At 36.1% G+C, this 27537-nt stretch overlaps 3 pseudogenes; all 3 read left to right on the top strand.

Moving 5' to 3' along the window:
• Positions 1-8002: 8002 nt before the first annotated feature.
• On the top strand, positions 8003-10748 carry LOC143596104 (receptor-like protein kinase FERONIA pseudogene; annotated as a pseudogene).
• Positions 10749-20493: 9745 nt separating this feature from the next.
• Positions 20494-23056, top strand: LOC143596660 (receptor-like protein kinase FERONIA pseudogene; annotated as a pseudogene).
• Positions 23057-24258: 1202 nt separating this feature from the next.
• On the top strand, positions 24259-26791 carry LOC143596650 (receptor-like protein kinase FERONIA pseudogene; annotated as a pseudogene).
• Positions 26792-27537: the final 746 nt, after the last annotated feature.

Here is a 27537-nt window from a genome sequence, read left to right as displayed (position 1 = left end):
CTTAGGGCAAACCAACCTTAAAAACGTAACCTTTAATCTAAAACATACCTTTTTGGTTCACTTCTAGCTTCGGGTTTGGTTCAACACGTGAACCTAGCGTGCTTCTTTCTTGTATGACGAAAATCTAACACAAACCCTTCTTGGTTCGGATTCAAATCTTATCCGTAAAGTATAGAGATGCTTGTGTGTGTTTTTGAGTGTGTATGGAGGCTAGGAGATGGAAATGAGGGTTCTAAGGTTTTAGGGAGGTTTAAGGGGTTTATATATCCTTAAGCCCATGGACATAAGGCCCATCACCATCCCTTATTCCATCTTATATTGACCAAGCCCACACTCTATTATTTTATTTAACTTAACCAGATATTAACACACCCTTAAGTAAACGAAATTTCTTTATTTATTATTATCAAAAGTAAGATGTTATAGTGTTTGTCCTTTGACCCTATCCCAGTTAAATATTTTTGTTAAGTCACGTCATGTGCCTTGCACATGAGGGCAAGTTAGCCATTTTACCCATTTATTTAAATTATTATTTTAATAAATACAATATATGTATATATTATATACTAGTTTGAGGCCCGTGTATTACACGGGTTATTTATGAAATTTTTAAACGTTAACCATTAAGTGAAATACAATCAACGACATGATCATATATTGTTAATAAAATTAAAATATACATTAAAATTACAAATTTTACATAACTAAGATTACATAAATATGTTACAAATAAGTAAAACCTTCTTTGTACACTACATGTTTTTATTGCGTTGGCCGGTATACATTGTTTATTAAAAATCAAAATCTTTAGTACACGTCTGTTTGTAACTCTTGATAAGGTAGCATATAGCTCTGCTTATAACTCCAATGTGTGACAAGGAAGGTTCTTCAAGTACATACAAACTATAGATAAATGAAACTAACAAAAAAATATTCAGACACATAAAATATCATATTTTTTAATCATTTAATATGATGTCATTTGAGATCATCTACTCATATTTATCCAAAAAATCATGATTATCCCAAAAGCCAGATTACCTTAACTTCGATGAGATAATCATCCTTAGAATCTTAAGAATATGGAATTGATTAATCATGATAAAATTGATGTTGGCAAACGAAAACAGTGGAATGAGATTGAAACAATTTTTTTGGTTTGACATTTTAAAGGTTTTTTTGTTAACTAATTTGTCTTATAAGAAATATTAAATTAAATATATTAAAAAGTATTAATCAAGCCATAAAATATATATTTTTAAGCATTTTAGTCTGAGTTATGAAAGAAAATATTGAAAACTAAATATTGATCTTCTTATCGCTGAAACCATTTATACTACAGAAAAAAGTCATATAAATATATGACAAATGATTCATATAGTTAATCTTTATACATCATCATCATCATCATCGTACTCAGTATATCCCACCAATAGCAAAGCTATGGTAGGGTCTGAGGAGGGTAAGATGTAGGCAGCCTTACCTCTACCCCATAGGGATAGAGAGGCTGCTTCCGGTGAGACCCCCGGCTCGATAGTAGTTTTGCATCAAGCCTTGGACATAAGGCACATAGCACTCAATCATCGGGACACCGGCTGATCGGTGCATGTACCCTTATCTTTCAGCTATCAACGCCACTACATGATGCCTGATTAACCGTCCGTCACTTTTAACGTTATTTTCACGAGATTAGTAAAATAACGTCAAAATTAGTGCAATTTCACTTTTGCCCACCCGAGGGTTCACACATATATACATCATATGTGTTCACACATAATCTTTATACATATGGATTATAATTATAATGTTAAAGATATATATAATAGTTATTCTTCATGTTTGCGATATTTATACAAAATGTTCGGAGAAAATTAAGAAAAATACATAATATTCTGAGTTCAAATGCTTATTAGAAAATTTTAAATCCAAATTTAAAACCAACCTTATATAAAAAAATTATGCATTGCGGCTCGAATCTCAATTTAAAAACAATTTGTAATTTCCATACAAATTTGAATTCTTCGACAACAGCGCCGGCCCTATCATACAACCAAACCAAGCCAGGGCTAGAGGCCCCCAATTTGAGAAGGCCCCCATATTTTGGAATATAGGGTTTGCCGGTTGCCACTAATAGGAAGAGATTGAGAGGAGAAGAGAGGAAGAGATCAGGAGGAGAAGGTAGAGAGAGTACAAGCATGTCACAGAATTCCAATGCTTTCAATTTCACATGTGAAGTCTTTTTTTAAATACAATAAAAAATGATGAATGAAAGTAGCTGAGGTGTTATGTTTTCATGTTACAATTTTATGCTTTTATTCAAGTATATTTTCATGTTACAATTTTATAGTTCTGGTGTCGGTGGTTAGTTTTGGTGAGCATTTATTCACTATTTTAATTTGTTTCGGTTTCCTTAGGGTGTGGCTTTGTTGGAAGACAAGACACATTTATCATTGCCATTAAAAATTGCATTTTCTTTGTTAATGAATAAACCCCGCCTTTAAAGCGTTCCAGCTTTACTATGTCTCATGACATTTGTTATTGCCTCATTTGTTTCATGTCTATATAATACCTTAAAGGTGTGTAAACCATGAGTAAAAATCAATATCAAAGTTGGTTTAAAATTTAGTAATTAAAGTCTATAACTGTCGGTAACTGTCACGATAAAAATGTGTGTCGATAACAATAAAATTTGTTAAAGGCCTCAATGTTTCGACTTGCTTTAGGCCTCTAAAAACGTCGGGCCGGCCGTGTTCGACAATGATGGACCTTTATTTTATTTAATTTGCAATTACATGTGACTTTAAAAATTTATTCTAATAGGCTTACAACTTCAATTTTGATATTTCCTCATTTTCCTATTTCACAAGTAATGTTAATACATGAATGAGTTAAGATTTACATTTAATAAAAGTTGAATTCATATATTGAAATGACTTAAAAGCTAAGGACCATATATTGAAATTGGTTGAAATAAAGGTGAGGATGGATAAGAAATTGACAAGTGACAAGAATAAGTAGTCTTTTATTATAATAGATAGATAAGTTTCTCTCTCTTTCTCTCCCATCCGCAAAAATCAAAACACAACCACCACCAAGTCACCAATGACCAACCTCCCATCACCCACCCGGAGACCTCGACCACCATCCCACCATCCATCTCTTTAACCACCACTAATCCAATTGACTGCGACGACGGCGGCCTCTAGGGTTTCGCCTAGCACCGTCGCCATAAGAAATTTCATGGTAATGGATGCCATCTTCGAAGCCGTTCGTATCTCACAGCAAAACATCAAACCATTTCCAATAGGGCTTTTACAAAATAGCTGAGTTGGGGGTTTAATAAACCAGTAGACGCGATTGCGTTAGGGGTTCACAATTGTCACAAACGGTCGATGGATTTGTGCATAATAAATCAATTTTGTTGATGAATTTGTACAGAAATCCAGTGAATTTCTCTCAAGGATGTCAAATTAATTTTAATTTGGTGAAAAAAGTGGAGGAGATCAGAGACGGCGTTGGTTTCAGGTGGGGTCGTTGCATAGTTGGTGGTTTAAATTAAATTGTTCACCTACAACCTTAAACCGACCCTAAATAATAGTTGTGGTTGTCTTCTTATTTGATTAGATTCAAGATTCAACTAGTAACCTAAATTGGCCCTTATTTCGTGTCTGCTAAAGTTCGATTCAGATGGATACGTGAGGCCTTTCATCAGTTTCCATCGGTTAAGATGCAAACATGAGATTTACATATGGTGATTGAAAGAGTTGCATGTGGTGGTGGTTGTTGTTTGATTTTCACAAGTGAGAAGAAAGAGAGACTTATATATATATATATATATATATGGGAGGGATATTTTGATAACCATGTTGAGTTTTAAGAACTTAAGAACTCAATTCTAGGCCACACATTTAATAAAATGGATTGAAATATGTGGTTGATTAAATCTGGCAAAAAAGTCAAAGTAGGAGAGAGAATAAATATGTAAGTGGTTACACTAACTTTTACGTCCGTTACACATGTGTAAAAAGTCGACTCGGTGCGTAAAAAATTATGTAATTTTTTTACGTGTATATAACTTACATATATTACGCATGTGTAAAAAAAAAATTCGAAAAAAAAATCGTTACACTTAGTTCTTTCGAGTTCTTAAAACTCAAAGAGGTTCTTAATTGAAATCTCCCCTATATATATATATATAAGAGATCCAATACGAAAATTGTTTATCGTACATTACGTACGCGACACCCTCAACCCTAGATTTCAAAAAACACGCGGTTACAAATTTGTAAATTATTTCAAATCGTTTCCATCCTAATTAATCGTTGGATCGATTCAACCATCGTCATCAGCGTCATTTGCATACACACATTTCAATTGATTTTGAATTGAAATACGCTATTTGCATAAACCTAGTTGCAAACGTTCCATATTGGTTTATATGATCGAATTGATGATCAAATTGACGGTCGGTTGATAATTGTTTGATGATTACGAGATTATATGAAATGATTTTAGTGTTCAATTTCATGTTATAGGTGTTTATTTCTTTTGTTAGTTTAGAAGTTATGTTTAGAAGTTCAGAACTTTTAAACTTTTTTGAACACCGAGAACTTCTTTGAACGTATTAGAACATTTAAATATGTTCATTTTTTTAACACCCAGAACTTCCTTGAACGTATTAGAACGTTTAAATATGTTTATTTTTTTAACACTTAGAACTTCTTTGAACGTATTAGAACGTTTAAAGATGTTCTTTTTTGGTCAGAACGTTTAAAGGTCTTCAGTTTTGTTTCAGAACGTTTAAACATAATATTTTGAACCTTAATCAGAGCTCGATTGAGTGTATTATTTCTGCAATTCCATAATCGATTGATGAATATAAATACTTCTAGACATCAATTCGATTGATTAAATCATCATTTTTTTGATAAATTTTGAAGATTTTTTTAATGTTCAACGTTATTCGATTTTGATTTGGTTTTTGACTTTAGAGATTTCATACTTTAAGCTGTGATTAGAGTTTAGAAATTGGATTAGATTGAGCGACGAGTTCCGAATTTGGATCAGAGTGGATTTGTAATCGACGAATTTTGATCGCGAACTACTGTTGAGTTATTTACGAAATTGTCATCGCGAGTTTTTTAATCTAACGCTCTGGAAGGTCGCGTACGTAATGTACGATAAGCCATTATTGTACGTTAGCCCACCCCTATATATATATATATAGTTTATTTATTAAAATGATTTTTTTTAATAAATGGGTAAAATGTTCAACTTGCCCTCATCTTCAAGGCACATGACATGACTTAACAGAAAAAACTAACTGGATTAGGACCAAAGGACAAAAGATGTTGGATTTTGAAACGTAAAAGATAAAACACAACAATTTTAAAGATAAATGATAAGCAATGAAATTTAGTATAAAAACATAAAAGACAATTTCTGTAATTCTATCTTTTATTTTTGAAAATTTTATATTCATCCTTTTAGTTATAAAGTAAACATTAATAACCCTTTAGTTTTCATTTGAATTTATAAAACTCCAATTTGAATGTCCAACTTTTCATTTGAACACTTTAAGTTTTATTTTAATTTTAAGAAATCCAATGTATCAATATTAATAGGTCCGATAAAAAAACAATTCTATAGAATTCAATAAAAAGGAAAATCCATTGTATAGGTAATGCAATTCTATGTTTTTATATTTTTTAAAAAAATTAGTTTAGATAAAATTTAGTTTATTTTTATTTTATTATAATTTAAGTAGTAAAATTTAAAGAAAAATGGGTAATGAGATGGTAGCTGAGTAGTCAGCTAAAGGCACCTAAGGACTCATTTACCATTTGAGATGAAATTGAGTTTTTTGAAAAATTTGTAAAATTATGATATGATAGCTGACTAAACTGATAGCCTCACAAGGGCTCTCTTAGATTGAAGATAGTCTTATGTATATATCTAACGTGACAATATTTCAATTTGTGAAGTTAGAATGATTGAATACATGTGGTATAGTGGTCACTCTCCATAAAATGGTGTGGATCCAAATAACTGTACGTGCAATGTTTGATAAGTTTTAGTTAAAAAAAGAAATTTATGTTAAAAAGAAAAGGTTAATTGGATTATAATAATTCATATTGAATGGTATTGGCCGATAATAATCCCTATCATTTTACCACAACTAGCGATATCAAATGTAATAAAGTTGGCCCTCAATGGTCCCCCGTTAAAAAGGATTTAACGACGTTATACTTTTTTTCAAATTTCAAACTAATGTTTTTGGACTTTTGATTGAAAGAAGGATACGAGTCTATTGATGTAAAACTTAGTTCGACACAGTGCTCCAAAACGACGAAATAGTGTTTCAATTCGAGTGTCTGGACTTACAATTAACAAAAATCAAGCCGTTTGGATCACCGCTTCAAGCTAAGCTTTATATCAATCGATTCGTATCCTCCTTCCGATCAAATTCTCTAAAATATTAGTTTGAAATTTAGAAAAAATATAAAGCTGTTAAGTTTTTTTTAACGGGAGACCACTGGGACCAAAAGTTTGGACCGCCGGTGACGATGAAATAAATAAAGATTATTATCGACAATACTGTTCGATAGGGATTATTAAATCTAATAAAACAAAAAAAAACACATGTTTAGTTGTTGTTTTTGACAATTTCTATAATTTATATAATAAATAGGGTGCAGTTTAAAAATACTCCATAAAATACTTTCTTCCATAAAATTCTTCCTCCAACACGTACAATAAGGGTACAACCTTAAAAACCAAATCGGAACACATGGATCAACACCAAAATACCATTGGTAGCGATGGTGTTTCATCTATAGTTAAATCTTTATAAATTAATAAACTCAATAAAATTAATAATTTGCCCAGTTCTAATTTGGGAACTGTATAAAATTGAACCCCAATTATAGGTGGACCCCTAGGGGCTCCGTCCGTCCGGACTAACGGCCGGCTTGGGCTACCTTTAGCCAATGGGGTCGTGTACGAAGTACCCGATGTTATTTAGTTGGTCGTTCAAAAAATTTGATAAAATAATAAGATAATGATTTTTTTAAATCTCAATTTATATAATATACAAATTAATAATTACTAAAAGATTCCAAATTCTAATATCGTCTAGTAAAATATAAATCTATAGTCACTTGTTTTTGTTGAACTTTAAATATATATTGAGTTCACCTTAAAATCTATTCATTGCACTTAAGAATTAGGATATTATCTTCTCGTAGTCAAAAATGAAATAAAAAAGGTTTACATTTGACATTTTATAGTGATATGATGTTATGAAGAAGAGATGTGCTTTGAAACTTGTTTTTGTAATTTAGTTTTTTTTACCATGAGCTAAGTTTTACTTATTCAAAATCAATGACCAAAACAAATTCAATTAATTTGTGAATATATATTGCACTTAGGAAATTTAAAGGTCTTATGTAAAACCTCTTTAAATTAATTATTAATTTATCGATATAAAAATATCTCGGTCCCGACATTATAAACTTATAGAGGTTTACAATATACCTAAACCACCCGAATGTATTCCGACCAATCATATACACACACACATTCATTCATTAATTCATCTTAACCGATTCGGATTCATGAAACCAAATTTCTTAACCGATTTGCTAGGGGTACTTTTGGAGAAGAAGCTAATGAAACCTTTGGGGGAACCAGAAGGGTGCGCCTAGTTCTAAGGATGTTACTTTCTAGTGGCGAAGCTACCCTTTCGGGGCCGGATTTGCCCAAACCCAGTCTATTTTCAGTTTTATATATACGTATACTATCGTATTAATGATCGAACCCATTATGAATTAAATTAAAAAAAGTCTTTGGCGGAATACCATTATGAATTATTCTTAGAGGAGACCCAAAAGGCAAAAGTCTTTCCTAAAGCAAGCAGACAATGTGAGTATGTGACCAACTGACCACTGTTCATGATTATAAAAACACATAATTAATACTTTTCTCTACTCATATAACCATCATGTTAACCTTAAGTTTACCCTTCTTTTATGTGGCTCTACTCTTCGCGTTCACCACCACCACTACCACTGCACAATCATACAATGCCACCTACCGCTTCTTCCTCGACTGCAGTTCACCCTCCTCGACCACCACTATTGAAGACCGGAGATGGGAGAGTGATCAGAATTCCAAATTCGTGCCTTCCAATATCATCACCACCACCACCTCCTTTTCAGCCACACCCTTACAACTGGACCACATCCCTTATTCTTCTGCTAGAGTTTTTAACACTTCTTCCTTCACTTACACTTTCCCGGTCTCTGAAGGCCCCAAATTCCTCCGTTTATATTTCTATCCTGCCACCTATTCCAACTTCAATCCAAACCAATCTTATTTCTCAGTATCATCCAATGGCTACTCTCTCTTAACCAACTTCAGTGCTTTCCTAACCGCGAAATATCTTGCAAAGATCCGATCCGATGCAGGAATCAACGGACCCCAAGTTCCAAGCTTTGTCAAAGAATTCATCATCTCTGTAACAGATGCACAAGCCTTAAATGTTACCTTTACACCCTCACCCAACTCATATGCCTTCATCAACGGTATTGAAATCGTTTCAATGCCGGACGATCTGTATTACAACTCTAAGAACCTGAAACCTGTTGGTATGACTTCAGCACCTGATGTTACTAATGACCAGGCGCTTGAGAATATTTACAGGTTAAACATAGGAGGGAAACAAATAGCTGGTGATGAAAATACTGGTATGTACCGGTCATGGGATCCAGATGATAACTACATATTTGGAGCAGCATTTGGGTTGACACCTGAATATAATAAAACGAAGCAGATTATGTATACCACGGAGATCCCGAATTTTACTGCACCTGAGCTCCTTTATCGAACCCAACGGAGTATGGGAACTCTGTCTGATAAGTACAATCTGACTTGGATACTTCCCGTTGATTCTGGGTTTTATTACTACCTCAGGCTCCACTTTTGCAACATTATACCACAATACAATAGAAGTGGTCAGGTGGATTTCAGAATCTTCATTAATAATCAAACCGCTGAGCAGGAAATTGATGTGTTCGAATTAGCTCGAGGTAGTGGGTATCCTATATACAGAGATTACGTTGTGTTTTGTCGCTGACCCGGATCACAGCAGAGGCAAGCAAGATTTGTGGGTCGTGCTGCAACCTTATCCTCGTATTACTGAAGACTATGTAGATGCTTTTTTGAACGGTTTAGAAGCCTTCAAGAAGAGCATGAATGGAAATCTTTCCAGCCCAAATCCGGAACTTAGTTCTGCAGCCCCATCAAGTCCACCAACTACTGGAAAAAGGAACAAGAACAAAACTTCGTATGCCGTGATAATTGGAAGCATTGGAGGAGCTTTAGTCTTGTTGTCCATCTTAGTTCTTATAGCTTTCCAGCAACGAAAGCGAGTTAAACACAACGATGCGACTGATGAAAAGACATCATACGGCCGAGCAGATGGTGAATCGAAGTCTACACATTCAACTCTGCCGTCAGACCGATGCCGGCGCTTCTCACTTTTAGAAGTAAGAGCAGCTACTAATGAGTTTAACGAAGATTTTGTCATAGGCGTCGGAGGGTTTGGTAAGGTGTATAAAGGGTGTATGGACAACACTGCAACCGCTGTTGCAATCAAACGTCTCAATGAATCATCCAATCAGGGTTTCCTAGAATTCCACACGGAAATAGGGTTGTTGTCTAAACTACGCCATGTCCAATTAGTATCCCTGATTGGATACTGTGAAGATGAGGGAGAGATGATATTGGTCTACGATTACATGGCTAACGGAACACTACGAGAACATTTATACAAGACAAACCAGCCTCCTCTGCCATGGAAAAGACGTCTCCAAATTTGCATCGGTGCAGCCAAAGGGTTGCACTATCTTCACACAGGTGCGAAACGTGCAATAATTCATCGTGATGTCAAGTCCACAAATATCTTACTTGATGAAAATTGGGTTGCTAAGGTGTCTGATTTTGGTTTGTCAAAGCTAGGCCCTAAAGACGAAGCACAAAACCATGTTAGCACGGCGGTAAAGGGTAGTGTCGGGTATGTGGACCCAGAATATTACCGAAACCAACAACTCACGGAGAAATCTGATGTGTACTCATTTGGAGTTGTTCTGCTTGAAGTGTTGTGAGCAAGACCTGTTATGATTCCCGGGCTGCCCAAAGAACAAGTGAGTTTGGCAGTGTGGGGGAAATACTGTTATCGGAAGGGGACTCTGAACAAAATAGTTGATCCAAAAGTAAGGAGTGTGATTGCACCTGAGTGTTTAAAGCAGTTTGGAGTGGTGGCAGTTAGTTGCTTGAAAGATGTAGGAAGTGAAAGGCCGTCCATGGATGAAGTAGTTTGGGGGCTAGAGTTTGCATTGGAGCTACAAGAAGCTGCTGAGAAGACGCTTGGTGATGCCGTGCATGAAAATCAAGAATTTCCGTTTATGATGCGAGAAGAGACAACAACAGACGATGATGTGTTCTCAGGATCAAGTGCGATAAGAAATGGCACATCATCGATTAGTAGCAGCGAAGCAGGGTTCAAGTCAGATACAGTTTTCTCCGAAATTCAGATGCCAGCTGGAAGATGATATGAATGCTGGATTTTTTTAGCCAAACCAAGAAACAGTCAATTATATGATATTGTGTTTTGTTAAATTTGATTTTTGATGATTGGATTAGTACAATATATTGCATGTGATAAAAATTTTATGTAATGCGCCATCCTGATGTACTATAGCCATCCTGTAATGAATAATCATACAATTGTAATATCGTCCCTGAAAACTAAAAACTAAAGCTCTGTTATTATTACTTGTAATTAAGGTGTTTTCGGTTTGCACTACTACTAACCGTTGTCAAGTGAGGGATTTTACGGATATTCTAATTTACGAAATGGCTCGTGATTAGCAAATGAACTAACATTGAAGCCAGTGTATGATAGTATCAAGATTATGCTCACTATGTAGTGATGTAACAGATAAAAATACGCAATAAAAAAGTCATCAAAACAAGCCCAGTTCATCCTATTTGGCCAATCCTGTAATCCTAACTTATAGCGACATCCATTCATAAATAAACGCAGTCGACAAGTCAGTTAGTCATATTTGGTATGCATATGTATATGCAGCGATGTTTCCTCTCAAGTAATACGTTTAACATAATTATTTACGATTATTAAATAATATGTATCATTAAATAAGATAAAGTAATGAAGGTAGTTATGAAAATATCTATATATACAGGCAACTTCGCAGGTAGTTCGAATGATATGCAACCGATGAATGATTCAATCCATCAATGAAAGAAAATTCCAATGACGTCTATATCTAGTTTTGGCACAACTTAGAAGACTTTTCAAGTCAAGCAGCCAATCCAATTAGTTTTAAGTTTTAACTGTGGCTACTATTCTGCTTTATAAAAGAACCTATCATTTTACCTCTCTTTTCTTTGTTCCTCCTCCACTCTTTCCCCCCTCCGACCATCACAACCGCGCAACCATACATAGCAACCGACATAGCAACCGACTATTATTAAGGATGTTACTAAAAGATAAATAATTGTTGTGATTGATATGAAATTAAAAACTTTTCATCATTTTTTTTAAACCATTATATGGAATCAGGGCATCCATTGCTCTAACGAGTATTTTAACATTATTTCTTTAAACAGTGTAAGTTACCGAATTTCAATGTCAACCACGTGATTTAAACCCTCGCCACATGGAAAGGCAAAAACTTATCTAACACATTGATGCCGCTAGGTCAAAGACCCCTTTGGTCCAAAATGTCACTATCTAGACAGCATAAAACACCAATAAAAATCGAAATCTAAACTATGGACGGCTTCTTGAATCTGTTGCAAGGGTTCGTTCAGATCATTCTACAGCAGGATTGTTGACAGGAATCAATCAATTGATTTTGTATAAATCATAGACCAGTTTATATATAAGAGATTGACCCTAGATATAGTAGGATTGGATTACCTATTTAAAATACAAATATCCTATATTCTAGAGATATATATTTTTTAAGGATAAAGGTCAAAGAGGCATTTCGGGCAGGTTAAAATTCAGAAGGTTTTAGACATAGTGTACGAAAACATTAAAGGCAGCAGGTCACAGTTTTGCTAACGGGTCGTTGTGAATTTTTTGTTTAGTTTGGATCAGCTTTACTTCAAGTTTCGTATCAGGGGCATTTTAAGAACACAAATTAAGTTTTGCTGCTGATTACGGGCCAGATTGCAGGTCACAGATTGTTGTAGTTTACGGGTCAGAACTTTAGAGGATAACTTGTTGGTTAGTTTCGATACGAGACAGCCTTTAATTAAGTAAAAGGGCTGCACATTTGTTTTGTTATATGGGGCAGTTTTCGAATCATTTAGTCTCAGTGCAGATCAATTAAAGAATTAATTCAGCTTCAGGTGTGGCTATAGGCCGTGTTACAGATTATCATCAAAGGACAGTTTTGGGTCACAATCTTGTTAATACAAAAAGGATTATTAACAGGTCAAGTAACGGGATATTTTGATAATGAGAAGTGATAAAATGAATCCCAACATCTAAGTAAACATAGTTATCAAGAACAAATTGATAAATAGAAACACAACAGGCAACATCCACAGCTGCAACTAGCAAAACAATCTTATTATATTGGTGTATATAGGCTAAACAGTTAGGCTTTCTCAAAAACTAAAACATGGGGCCTAAGAAAGATTCCCAAAAAATTTCTGCCTTTGGAATTTGGCAAGTTGTTTGCCCCCCTCCTCTCTAATCAACTACCATATTGGTGGCTGTAATATTGTCGGCGATGGGTAGGTGATGGAGACAAACAATAAATTACACGAACTATCAGTGCATTTAGCCCGAGATTTAATGTTCTGGTACTCATGAGTACTACCCATGCGCGTCTAATCCTGCATTGTCATCTCAATTCTATCCTCAAGTACCCACAAACCACATCATTGACGACATCTACCCACAAATACCATAAAAAAATATATATTTGTTTTTTAGTTCTTCAAGTACAATAAATGTAAAAAAATTAATCAATTTTATGTGGCAAACATTTGCATGGAATGAAGCTATGCACCCTATTTATATGGGGTGACGGCGGTATTGCCATGTGGTTTGGAAGCTATCACAGAGAAACCATATTGGTTTCTCGTCCTGTCTAATAGGGCCACTTCAAAATTATTTTGTTATTATTATTATTTTTATTTTAACTCGGTGCATTTATTGGAAATATTTTTGCTTAAGATCTTAACACGTGAGAATATGATTAAGCACATTTTTTGTATACGGTTAGAAAAATTCACAAAGACACACATTTCTAACAAAATCAGAAAGAAATAATTGAAAAAGAACGTAATCGACCCGTAAAAAAATGGCGGGCCTAAACTTCAGTTTATTTCTTTCTATAGTTGAGCCGTCCCTATATGCAGTATTGGAAAAATCGCTAGTCACTAGTCGGGCGGTAGGGTGGGGACTAGCGATTAATCGGGATTAATTAAAATTAATCGGATCAGACTTTAATGCATAATTTTCAATTATATATATACAGACATACATTTTTATATGTAATTTTCAGTTTTATAAATACATAAACACATTTTGGTCCGAAATGTGTCGGTATCTTACTAGACACCGCTGTTTTTGATGGAATCTCGCTGGAAACCGCTGATTTTGGTTAGAATCTCGCCGAAAACCGTTGATTTTAGCCGGATTTGACCATTGACCCATTAATTGGCCGATTAACCCAAAATTAATCAGTGAATTGGGGACTAGCGATTAATCGGCACATAGTCGAGATTTTTGCAACACTGCCTATATGATAACATATTACCTGGACTTACATTTCACACAGTAAAAGTTATATACTCGAAATTTGTTGGTGTTTTATGCCGTCTAAATTAGAGGTGGCAATGTGAATGAGTTGGGTTGGATTTGGTTGATGGGTTAGAATAGGTATGGGTCATGATGAATTTTTAAAATAGAGGTTAGTAAAAAATTAAAAAAATAATAACTCAAAATATAAATCAAAAACACAAAATGTAAAATAACTAAAATGTTTCTCCCCTCGTCCTCGTTCATTTAAAAAAAAGAAAAAGAAAAAGAAAACCTCGGTTTTGTATCTGTCCAGGTTCGCTTTTTCGGGTTTTTTTCCGTTTCAGTTTTGCTTTTTTTCATTTCGGTCGGTTTTGATTTCTCAATTTCTATTCGGTTTCGTGGGTTTTGTTTGAAATAAAATTGGATGGAGCTTGTTTTAGTTCATTCTAACCAATAACCAAAAGTCACTAGCATTTTCCCAATCTATCTTGACCTCAATGGAAAATTCTTTTGATCCATCATGACCCATCCAGTTTTAAAAGTTATCTATATTAACCCAAAACAACCCATTTGTGTTTGTTTTGCCACCTCTAGCTCTGATGCACGGAAACATGACCTAAGTGCCGTACCCCGTCCCGGAAACACGCTGGGGACGGAAACGCCGTCGGGGACGGCAGGAAACGTTTCTTGACCGTTTCTGTAAAGTTGGGGACGACCGTTGACCATTTCGAAAATTCAAACTGTGTTTCAAAACGTTTCCAGAACTTTGGGGACGATTTTTAAACGTTTCCGGAAGTTAAAGGGTGTTTCCAGACCGTATCCGATGAATTCCGGCACCACACTAAGCAGTTAATGCCGAAAAATATTGGATATCGGTCGAGGACCGATATTTGAGATATCGATTATCTCGGTGAGATATCGGTGGGATATCGGTAATTTTAATATCATGCGGAATTTATATATATAGCACTTTAACACTAACAATTCAGTATATTTTCCTATTATTAAAAAATTATCCTTTTTGCAACTTGCAAAACACTAACAATTGTAGCATGTAGGAACTGATTAAGACTCGAAACACCAACAATTAAACACTAAAAGCTGAAAATTAAGACTTAAAACACTGGGAAATATCGGTCAATATCGCCGATATTATCGGTACTGATATTCTGACCGATATTTCACATGAGGGCCGATAACCGAGATACTACCGATATACCACCGAGATTGACTGCATAGGCACCACATACACTATTCCAGCAAAGAATTCCGGCGCCGGAATATGGATGATGAAGAAGAAGATGAAGAAGAAGGGCGGCTAGAATATAAGTTTAGGTTATAATATAAGTTTAGGTTTAAACAATAAACCCCTTGATCTTTTAATTGCTAGCATATAGTCCCTAAACTTTGTTAACATTTACATAAATAGTATTAAATTAGGTTATGCATTTTAACATTTAACCCTCACTATTTAGACTAGCTTACATTTGGTCCTCAACTTGTAATTTTATACATAAAATGTTTAAATGACATTATACAGTAGAAACTCGATAAATTAATACTCGATTATTTAATAAACTCTTTAAGATAATATTTTTTGCCGGTCCCGACTCGGGGATAGGGTGCTAAGTTAATAATTCGCTAAAATTATAAGATAATACATTTTTGATAATTTCTTTAGACCCCATATAAAATATAAATTAATAATTCCTTATATATAGCATATTACATAAATGATTTATGAAGGTTTCTTGAAAAATGACTCAATTGACTTTTGGTTTTTATTGAAATCAATTTCCCCTTGAATCTCGTCTCTAATTTTCATTAGTGTAACATCATGAAAATAACGAGATAAAATTACCAAGTTTCAATAGTACAAGGACTTAAAATATAAATTTTGGTTTCTTGTCTGGTCGCGATACGCGACGTCACAGAAACAAGCCCATCGCGTATCGCGATGGGTATATTTTCAAAACGCAAGAAATGGGAAGACAACGATACGCGACGGACCAAAACCCAACGTCATCGCGATACGCCATGACATGGACCGACAACGTGACACGTGTCCTGCCACGTGTCACATGGTGGCATCATGCTCATGCCACGTGTCACCACGTGGCGTAAAGGCATGACGTGTCCTGCCACGTGTCACCACGTGGTATCACGTGGCACCGCGTCCGTCACGTGGCAAACCTACCCGTGACTCATCATGCCTACATCGCGATACGCGATGGCATGATTAACGGACCATCGCGTATCGCGATGGGTCCTGAGAAAAAGTCTATAAATACCAACCTCCACCCTTTCATTTCTCACGCCCATTCACACACTCTTTCTCTCTCTAACATCTCTCTAAAATCACCTCGATAAATGTACCGACCACCTCGTTTTCCGTAACCATAAAACTCCGACATTATTCCTTGTAATCCGTGCCATAAACCGACGATACCCCAAAGTACCGGCGACAATATCTCGAAGTACGTGCCAACCCGGTACCACCCGACGTTCCACCTCGAAGTACGTGCCGACCCGAGACAACCCGGCGTTCCATCTGAGACGACCCGACGTTCCGCCTCGAAGTACGTGCCGACCCGGTAAGACCCGACGTTCCGCCTCGAAGTACGTGCCGACCTGAAACGAACCGAAGACCCGCCCCGAAGTGCGTACCGACGAGACTTGAAGACCGACGCGTCTCGATTGCGTGCCAAGGAGGTGTTGAACAAGATTCTCAATATACGTGCCAACGTCGAAGTGGTGCCCGTGAGTTTAGAAAATAATAAGTCGAACAAGGTAGGCATGATGCCCAAATGAAATATTAATAAAATAATAAAGGCTTAGACCTTAGTCAATACCTCGAAAACAAACAAAAAGAAAATAAAACAAAGAAAGTATAAAGATAAAGATAAAAGTATAAAATATTTATTATAAATAAAGAATGATTATTATTTAAAATAATAATAAAAAGAAAAAAAATAAAGAAATAATAAAAGAATCTTTATTAATAAATAAAGATAAAAATATTATATATTGTTTATAATTATTAATATTAAACTAAATGATATACGTTGTTAAACGTAGATTTAGCAACGAAAATATGATGGACTAAAGGTCCGAATATAAGAATAAGAGATATATGATTTGAACTATAGGTTCAAACATGTTATAAAAAGAAAAGGAAAAGAAAAGTAGAAGATAGTTATGGTCGAAAATATTATTTAAGTTTATTATTCTTAAATAATAAGTAAAAGAAAAATATACGTTTCTTAATAAAAAAAAAGAAACGTAGAGTTTAAGAAAAAGAAAACAAGTTAAACTAGAGGTTTATCTTGTGAAAGAAACAAGTTAAAAATAAAGAGTTTTAACTTGAAAAAGAAAGAAAAGAAATAATATTTTAAACTAAAGGTTTAAAAAAATAAAGAAAAGATGTTTTGAACTAAAGGTTCATAAAGAAATTAAAATCGAGGTAAAGATTTTACAAAAGAGACTAGAGGTCTTAAGCCGGATTGTATATCCGACTAACAAAAAGTTATACTCGTACTATTGGTACGAGATAACAAAGAAGAGGAAAATACCCTCGGACAGTGTATTGAAGCTGATCCAAAAGAAAAGGCTATACTCGTACTATAGGTGCGAGGTAGTAACGGGAAAGACCCTCGGACAGGTATTGAAGCTGATCCAAAAGAAAGGCTATACTCGTACTATAGGTGCGAGGTAGTAACGGGAAAGACCCTCGGACGGTGTTTGAAGCCGATCCAAATCAAAAGGTGAATACGCCCCCAAACTTTTACAAACTTATTTTAAAATGAGTCAAACGTGTTATATGAAATTATTTACAAGGAACTACGTGTTCCTAAAACCGTTATAAATAAGGGTATAAGCCTAGCCCTCCGACTGTAGTATATATGTGTCTGGATCCTTACATATGTGGTAGTACGCGGTGGGCACATCGCACCACGCATGGTCGTAGGACGCTTTCCCGCAGGAAGCACGACCATGTGTATACATACGGGTACTTAACTAAGTCGGACGCTGCGGTGTTGTTGAGGTGACATAGTGTAGAGACTCGAATTTATAAATGTGTTGTTTTAACTGTGTTATTCCTAAGCCACGATGGGCCGAGGCAGGCGTAGTCTCGAGGGGTAATAAAGTAAAAGAAAATATTTTTAGCATCAGCGTATTCACAAGCTTATCGCTGACGTATTTTCTAACATTTCAGGAAATACAGTATCAAGAATTGGAGCCATTCATGAAGTAGATGTTCGCAAGGTAGAGATGACTCATAGTTTTAAATGAATAAAATATTGAAAAGAATATTTAAAAAAGTTTTATAAACTCGAAACAAGGTTTATAAATCAACCACTTGGATATTTATTATCCGAGAAGTTTTCTAATAAATAAAAATGTTACATTAAGGTGTACAAATAAGCTAATGTTTTAATATATATATATATATATATATATATATATATATATATTATTTTATTATAAATAAAAGTTTATAAATAAATTAATATTTCAAAATATACTTTTTAAAGACTTCCGCTGAACTCTGATATATATATATATTATTTTATTATAAATAAAAGTTTATAAATAAATTAATATTTCAAAATATACTTTTTAAAGACTTCCGCTGAACTCTGATATATTTACAAAACCGGTACCAACTGTTGGTCACACGCCTAGGCCGTAAGTCGGGGTGTGACAATTAGCATGGTAAGAACTTCTGGTGTTGTTTTCTCATAGCTCAACAAGAAATTGTTCAATGTGATTGCCGCTTTAATAGCTTCGTTTCGCGAAGGGGGCTCCATTGTAGAACTTTCATCATCTTCTTCATCGATATCGTCTTTATTAATTCCAATAACGCTTTCAATAATTTCTTCATCAGCCAACAACTGTGCAACTACATTTTCTTCTGGGTGAGTCAGAACATCTTCGACATCCATTGCATTGTATTATACTATAAATTAATAAAATATTAATTAATATATAAATTAATAATTATTAATTTATCGATTAATTAATAACTCTTTTAATTAATAAATTTTGGTGGTCCCAAGTTGTTAGGATTGATATTTTCTCTGCTGAGGATATATTATCCTTGAAGATATGTTTGGATCAATTATTTTCCCGAAGAGCTCCAGAACCATGTCGAAGATCAAGGATCCTCAGAGGTTAATATAAGTAACAATTGTTTCATGTGTGTAGGTTATTGTTCAGCAGAAGTAACGGCTATGTGACTTGGTCCACCTTAAATCTCGCTACTGGAAGCTACCAGCACGTGGTCAATGAACGTTGGAAGACTAGTGGAATAGTGGCGGATAGACAGGACTTATTGTTTTATTTATTTTCTTTATAAACATCGAGATATGATCGATTAGATATATCACTTGTACTCACACACTCTTAGAGCAGAACTGACTATTCTCTCTATACACGTTAGCTACTATTGTAACATCTATCTAATCTCCACAACCATTGTAACCCTTTTTTGATATTAATAAATTGGTGATCGACGAGTTGTCATCACCCGGGTTTTTTTCTTTTGATCTGAACAAGATCAAAGGGTTTTTCCTCGCAACAAATCTCGGTGTTCACTCCATTTCATTCATATATTCGTTGTTACCATTTTAGCAATAGACCTCACATTATAAATTTGGATACATTATCATTAGCAGATTTTTATCCAAAACACAAGTGTATTATTTTATAGAGTTTCTAATGTATATAAATAAAAATTATATATTTATTTATATGATTAAATGACATTATAATTTTTTATATGTATTTATTGCCGTACCCGTTTCTTGATTATTTGAGTTTTGCCGTTTCCCGTTCCCGTACACGTGCTCGTTTCTCGTTCTCGTACCAGTTCTCGTGCAACATAGACCTCTAGTCTAGATAATGCCATTTTGCAATGTTGTTGAAACCGGACCGGTCTGACCGGGATTCGCTCTATTGACCGCTCCGGTTATGGTAGTTCGCTCGGTTATTAGGGAACCGGCCGGTCCGAACTGGTTAAACCGGTCCGATCAAAAAACCGGACTAGTTGAACCGGTTTTACTATAAAAAATATTTTTTTTTTGAAAATTTTTATTTTCAACCCTAACCATCATTTTTAGACGAAAATTGCTAGGCCGGTCGGACCTGTTCAACCGGTTGACCGGTGAATCACTTACCTGTCCGGTTCATTGTCCGATCCGGTTATAAAAACATTGCCATTTTGGACTAAAGGGGTCTTTGATCTAGTGACATCAATGTATTAGATAAGTTTTTGTTTTCAATGTGGTTTGGTTTTAAATTACGCAGGTGACAAAGAAATTATGTAACTTGAGCTGTTCCAAAAATAATAATGTCATTTTGGCGGGTCAGTTCATTCCATTGCCATACAATATGTTATCCTGTTCTGTTATTGACTCGTTCAAGTGGATTTTTCACTACGATATATTGTAACTGAAAGTGATGTAAACATCTCCGTTTAATAATATTGTAGAAACGGACTAGAGTCCTAGACTTCGTTTTCTTCTTTATTAGTTTTGAATTTTACTAAAATATCTAACTTTACAATATTTGAATCTATTTGAATCTCGAAAGTTTAATGGGTAACAAATAACTAGGTACCACTAATTAAATGTGGTACCGCTAATACGCACAAAGTATACGTTACTTTGGAGAAGACTTTCAGGTCTACGCTTTGCTTTAAGCAACCAGACAAGTCTTCCACTGCTGCTACATGATTTATAAAAAGACCAATAATCAAATATTATTCAAGCAATCACACCACTCTTCAACCATCATGTTAACCTTCATGTTACCCTTCTTGTCTGTGTTCCTACTCTTCGCCTTCACCACCAATGCACAACCATACATCGCCACTGATCGCATCTTCCTCGCCTGCGGTTCACCCACAACCACCACCACGACTTTGGACCCAAGATGGGAGAGTGATGAGAATCTCAAATACGTGCCTTCCAATATCATCACCTCTTCGTTTTCTTCGGCACCTTTCCAACCAGATGCTTTGGTATCTGGAAAACTCCCATATTCTTCTGCTAGAATTTTTAACACTTCTTCGTTCACTTACACAATTCCGGTCTCCGAAGGCCCCAAATTCCTTCGCCTCTATTTCTACCCTGCCACATATTCCAACCTCAAGCCTGAACAATCCTTCTTCTCGGTATCATCCAATGGTTTCTCTCTGTTAACCAACTTTAGCCCTTTCCTAACCGCCTCCTATCTGGCAAAGACCCCATCCAATGCAGAAATCAACGGACCCCAGGTTCCAAACTTTGTCAAAGAATTCATCATCTATGTAACAGATGCACAAATCCTAAATGTTACCTTTACACCCGAACCCAACTCATATGCCTTCATCAACGGAATTGAAATTGTTTCAATGCCGGAAGATCTCTACTTTAACTCTAAGAACCTGAAATCTGTTGGGACTACTACAGCACCTGATATTAATAGCAAGCTGGCGCTTGAAAATCTTTACAGGTTAAACATGGGTGGGCGAACATTATCTGGTAATGAAGATACAGGGATGTACCGCTCATGGGATCAAGATAATAGCTACCTATTTGGAGCAGCAATTGGGTTGATACCTGAATATAATAAAACGAAGCAGATTATGTATACCACGGAGACACCAAATTATACCGCACCTGAGCTAGTTTATCGAACCCAAAGGAGTATGGGCAAGCTGTCTAATCACTATAATCTGACTTGGAGACTTCCTGTTGACTCTGAGTTTTTTTACAGCCTCAGGTTCCATCTCTGCAACATTATACCACAATATAATAAAAGTAGTCAGGTGATTTTCAAAATCTTCATTAATAATCAAACTGCTGATGATGAAATTGATCTACTCTCCTTAACACGAGGTAGTGGGTATCCTGCATTCAAGGATTACATTTTGTTTGTCAATGACCCTGACGGTAACAGAGGCAAACAAGATTTGTGGGTAGCGTTGCATCCTAATCCCTATTCGCAACTATATCTTGACGCTTATTTGAACGGTTTGGAAGTCTTCAAGTTGAGCATGGTTGGTAGTCTTGCTAGCCCAAACCCAAATGTTAGTCCAACAACCCCACCAACAGTTACAACCGGAAAAAGAAACAATAAACCTCCTTATGCCATTATAATTGGAGGCATTGGAGGCGCGTTAGTGTTGTTGTCTATCTTAGTTCTCATAGTTTTCCACCAACGAAGGCGAGTCAAGTCATCATACGGCCCAGCATATGGTGAATCGAAGTCTTCACATCCACACTGCCAACAGATCGTTGCCGCCGTTTTTCACTTAAAGAAGTGAGAGCAGCAACGGGTGAATTTAATGACGATTTCATCATAGGCATTGGAGGATTCGGTAAGGTGTACAAAGGGCAGATCGATAACGTCGCTGTTGCAATCAAACGGCTCAATGAGTCATCCAATCAAGGTTTTATAGAATTCCATACGGAAATTGGGATGCTGTCTAAACTACGCCATGTCCAATTAGTGTCCCTGATTGGATACTGTGATGATGAGAGAGAGATGATATTAGTCTATGATTACATGTCGCACGGAACTCTACGAGAACATCTCTACAAGACAAACAAGCCACCTTTGCCATGGAAAAGGCGCCTCCATATTTGCATAGGTGCAGCCAAAGGGTTACACTATCTTCACACGGGTGCAAAACGTGCAATAATTCATCGGGATGTCAAGTCCACAAATATCTTACTGGATGAAAATTGGGTTGCCAAGGTGTCTGATTTTGGTCTGTCAAAGCTAGGCCCTAGAGACCAAGCGCAAAACCATGTTAGCACAGTAGTGAAGGGTAGCGTCGTGTATGTGGATCCAGAATATTACCGAACCCAGCAACTTACGGAGAAGTCTGACGTGTACTCATTTGGAGTTGTTCTGTTGGAAGTGTTGTGTGCACGCCCTGTTATGAATATCGGGCTTCCCAAAGAACAAGTGAGTTTGGCAGAGTGGGGGAAGTCTTGTTATGCGAATGAAAGCCTGGAGGAAATAATTGATCCAAAAGTAAAGGGTGCGATCGCACCCGAGCGTTTAAGGCTGTTTGGAGATGTGGCAGTTAGGTGCTTGAAAGAGCAAGGGTGTGACAGGCCAGCCATGGATGAAGTGGTCTGGGGGCTAGAGTTTGCATTGGAGCTACAAGAAGCTGTTGAGAAAAAGTGTTTATGTATTAAATTTCGATTATGATTGCATTAGTAGAATAGTAATGTTAAATAGGCGTCACGTAATGAATAAAGTAATTATCATATGATCATAAATTCATAATCATTTATTTGTGAAAATCTGTTACCGGGATGCAGACAGCTGTGGAGGACAAAAAATGATCACACTGCAGTAAAACCAGTAAAAAAGCTGCAGAAAAAAGTAGATCCGAGTTAAAAAAAATGCGGTGAAACTATAATTTGGTATAAATATTATTATCTCATTCCATGGTTAACCAATAAATACAGATTAAAAAGAATTAAACTAAAAACGATATCTCCAAAAAACATGTTGTATTTAGGTTGTTGATTTTTGAGTCTTTTTTGCAAACAACCTGTTTCGTATTTTTGTCAAAACCCGTTCTGAGTCAAACCAATTAACGATTTCTTTAAAAAGACACATCCCGACCCAGTTGTTCTGACCCGACATGTTGCCCTGCCGACCGACCCACCCATTTTGCAAGGTCTACTTGTCGCTGTCAAGTGAGAGATTTATACCAAGATTCTAATCTACAAAACCGCAAAACGATTTTCAAATGAAAACATTGAACCCAATGTATAATTGTATCAAGATGTATGTTCACTATGTTAGGGTCCTTAGGGATGTAATAAAGATGGAACTACAAAGAAACCTGCCATCCAGTAATATATTATACTCCAATGTCTGAAGATGTCATCAATACAATCCTGTAATCCTAACTTCACTCTCATCAAGTTTTACTACAACGTTCTTTAGGAGTTTGAAAATCAACTTAAAAAGACATCCATTCATAAGTAAACGCAGCCAACAAGTCGAACTTGGTATGCATATATGCACAGCTAGCGATGCTTGCTCTCATGAATAATATATATAACATTATATATTATATATTTATAAAACTTATTTACGAGTATTAAATATAATATATATCATTAAAATAAGATAAACTAATAAAATCCAGTTATTCATCCATTTCAAACTAGATTAAACTAATAAAAACCAGTTATTCATCCATAACAAAATCATCAAAAATTTATATATACAAGCAACTTCGCAGGTAGTTCAAATGATAGATACGTAAGTGTTGAATGAATCCATCAATGAAAGAAAATCCAGACGCCGTCTACATCTCATTATATGGTACAACTCCTATTGGACAAGGTATTAATCACTGGATTATTCCTACTGGCCAGTAGCATACTTTTCAAGTCAACCAGCCAATCTTTTTAGTTTTAAGTTTCAACTGTAACCACTGATATGATTTATTTACATTAAACTATAAAAGACACCTATTATTATTAATATTATTGATTATATCCTAAATCAACAAGGAAAGATATCAAGCATTATGCTCACGTTCATTTTACCTCTTTTCTTTTCTCTTTTCCACCACAACAACCGCACAACCTTACAAAGCAACCGGTTATTACCTCTTGAACTGTGGTTCCACCTCCACCACCACCGCTTCTGACCGGATATGGGATAGTGATCAACGTTCCAACTTTGTAACCTCTAACATCAGCACCACCTCCTTTGCATCCACCCCCCTTCACCAAGATCCTTCAGTCCCCCAAATACCATACTCCACCGCCCGAGTCTTTAACACTTCTTCATTCACCTACACATTTCCAGTCTCCCAAGGGCCCAAGTTCCTACACCTATATTTCTATCCCGCAACCTATTCTGACCTCAACCCAAACCAATCTTATTTCTCAGTATCATCCAATGGCTACTCTCTCTTAAACAACTTCAATGCTTTCCTAACAACCCCCTTTATGGCAACGGCCCGGTTCGATGCAGGAGTCCAAGTTCCTAACTTTGTTAAAGAATTCATCATATATGTAAAAGATACACAAATCCTAAATGTTACCTTTACACCTTCACCCAACTCATATGCCTTTATAAACGGCATATAAATTCTTTCAATGCCCGAAAATCACTACTTTAATTCTAAGAACCTTAAACCAGTTGGGATGACTAATGGACCCGTTATCACTAACGACACAGCGCTTGAAAATATTTACAGGTTAAACATGGGTGGGGGATATGTATCTGGTACTCAAGATACCGGTATGTACCGGTCATGGGATCGTGATGATAGCTACATATACTCAGCAGCAATTGGATTGACACCAGTTTATGATTTGCCAAAGCCGATTGTTTATACCACAGAGACACCGAATTATACTGCACCTGAGCTAGTTTATCAAACCCAAAGAAGTATGGGCAAGCAGTCCGATAAGTATAATCTGACTTGGATACTTCCTGTTGATTCTCAGTTCTATTACAAGATCAGGTTCCATTTCTGCAATTTTTATACCACAATACACAAAAAGAGGTCAGGTGGTTTTCAAGATCTTCATTAATAATCAAACTATTGACAATGAAATTGATCTGTTCTACTTAACTCAAGGTAGCGGGTATCCTGTATACAAGGATTACATGGTGTTTGTCGATGACCCGGATGACAGAAGAGGCAAGCAAGATTTGTGGGTCGCGATGCATCCTAATCCCAATTCTTAAATATATCAAGATGCTTATTTGAACGGTTTGGAAGCCTTCAAGTTGAGCATGGATGGTACTCTTGCTAGCCAAAACCCAGAACTAAGTACTGAATACCAAAAACCAAGGGTCGCATCTCCCACAATACAGAACACAAAGAATGTTCTGCCATATGCCCCCGTAATAGGAGGTGTTGGCGGAGGGTTTGTCTTGTTGATTGTTTTAGTTCTTGTAGTTTTCCTGAGAACAAGATTTACCAAGCCTTGCCGTCCATTGTTATGATTAGATCGATGTCGTCACTTTTCACTTATGGAAGTGAAAGTTGCTACATGTGGATTTAATGCCAAATGTGTTATAGGCAGAGGAGGATTTGGTATGGTGTATAAAGGGTGCATTGACAATGGTAAAACAACTGTTGCAATCAAAAGGCTCGACTCATCATCCAAACAAGGTTTTCGTGAATTCAGAACAGAAATAGGGTTTCTATCAAAGCTGCGCCATGTCCAACTAGTGTCCCTGATTGGATATTGTGATGATGAGCGTGAGATGATACTTGTTTATGATTACATGCCAAACGGAACTCTAAGGGAACATCTATACATGAAAAACAATCCTCCTTTGTCATGGAAAAGACGCCTTCATATTTGCATTGGTGCAGCCAAAGGGTTGCATTATCTCCACACTGGTGCAAACCGTTCAATAATTCATCGTGATGTCAAGTCCACAAATATCTTACTAGATGAAAACTGGGTTGCTAAATTATCTGACTTCGGATTGTCAAAGCTAGGCCCTAAAGACCAAACAGAAAACCATGTTAGCACAATGGTGAAGGGTACCATAGGTTATCTGGATCCTGAATATTATCGTAGGTGACAACTAACTAACAAATCTGATGTGTACTCCTTTGGAGTCGTTCTGCTTGAAGTGTTGTGTGGAAGACCTGTTATTAATCTAGGGTTACCTGATGAACAAATGAATCTGGTAGAATTGGGAAAGTCTTGTTATCGGAAGGGAGCCCTACATGAGATAATCGATCTGAACCTAAGTGGTGAGATTACCGCCAAGTGCTTAACGAAGTTTGGAGAGGTAGCACGTAGTTGCTTGAAAGAGCAAGGATTTGCACGCCCAACTATGGATGATGTGGTTTGGGGACTAGAGTTTGCATTGCAACTGCAAGAAGATGCTGAGAAAACAGGTGGAATGGTCGGTGAGGCCGTGTTAGAACATTGTTTATTATAGTTATAATTAGTGATTTAATATTGTAAAATTGTATATAGCTAATGAGCCAGGTTAGCTTCTCTAGGGTTTCACTTGTATATATTGAGGGTTCACCGGTCATAATAGTTATTCAGATATCTCCCATTATCTTTACATGGTGTGTTAGAGCTAATTAAGACTATTGGCACAACATATATACTAGGTAGCAGCCGCAGTCAGGTGCCCCTGTTTCTGTTACCAGTCCCTATTATCAACCTATTACCATGTGGAGTTACTACTCATTGACCATTAACATGAATCTACTATTTATGGGTACTATTCACACACAATTAGTTCACAATGTTTATTGTTGACGTGTGGTTCCTGTACACAAGCCGATTGCTGCTAATATTTACCATTCCGATCATTTTCCAGAACTGCCCCACTGCCACCGGCCAGACCTAGCGTTGTTGTGTTCATCAGTTCTATCATCGATACTTCTGTCGTGTTCAGTCCGATTTCCAAAAGGAATCACACTTTACTTTCACCAAGGAAGAGCATAATTTGCTGTGATAGTTGCTTGCCTCCAAGTCAACTGCCACTAGTCCTCAAACCGTATGTTGGCACACTCAGCTACATTCTATAGCCTTGACTCGTCAATGTCATGCATGTTAGGTCATCCCTATGCAGTGGTTCTAAAACAAATGAGACTGGACTTTCCTGTTCCATTTCACTCTTAAAATCTTATGTGCAGATAATGCAAAAAAAAGTACTTATTCATTGAATTC

The sequence above is a fragment of the Bidens hawaiensis genome, unplaced genomic scaffold (genome assembly GCF_021521415.1).
Source record: "Bidens hawaiensis isolate Kalapana, Puna unplaced genomic scaffold, B.hawaiensis_p1.1 tig00001721_1, whole genome shotgun sequence".
NCBI classification, from domain to species: Eukaryota; Viridiplantae; Streptophyta; class Magnoliopsida; order Asterales; family Asteraceae; genus Bidens; species Bidens hawaiensis.
Note: the sequence above shows the minus strand (reverse complement) of the source record. Positions and strands in the feature narration are given on the sequence as shown.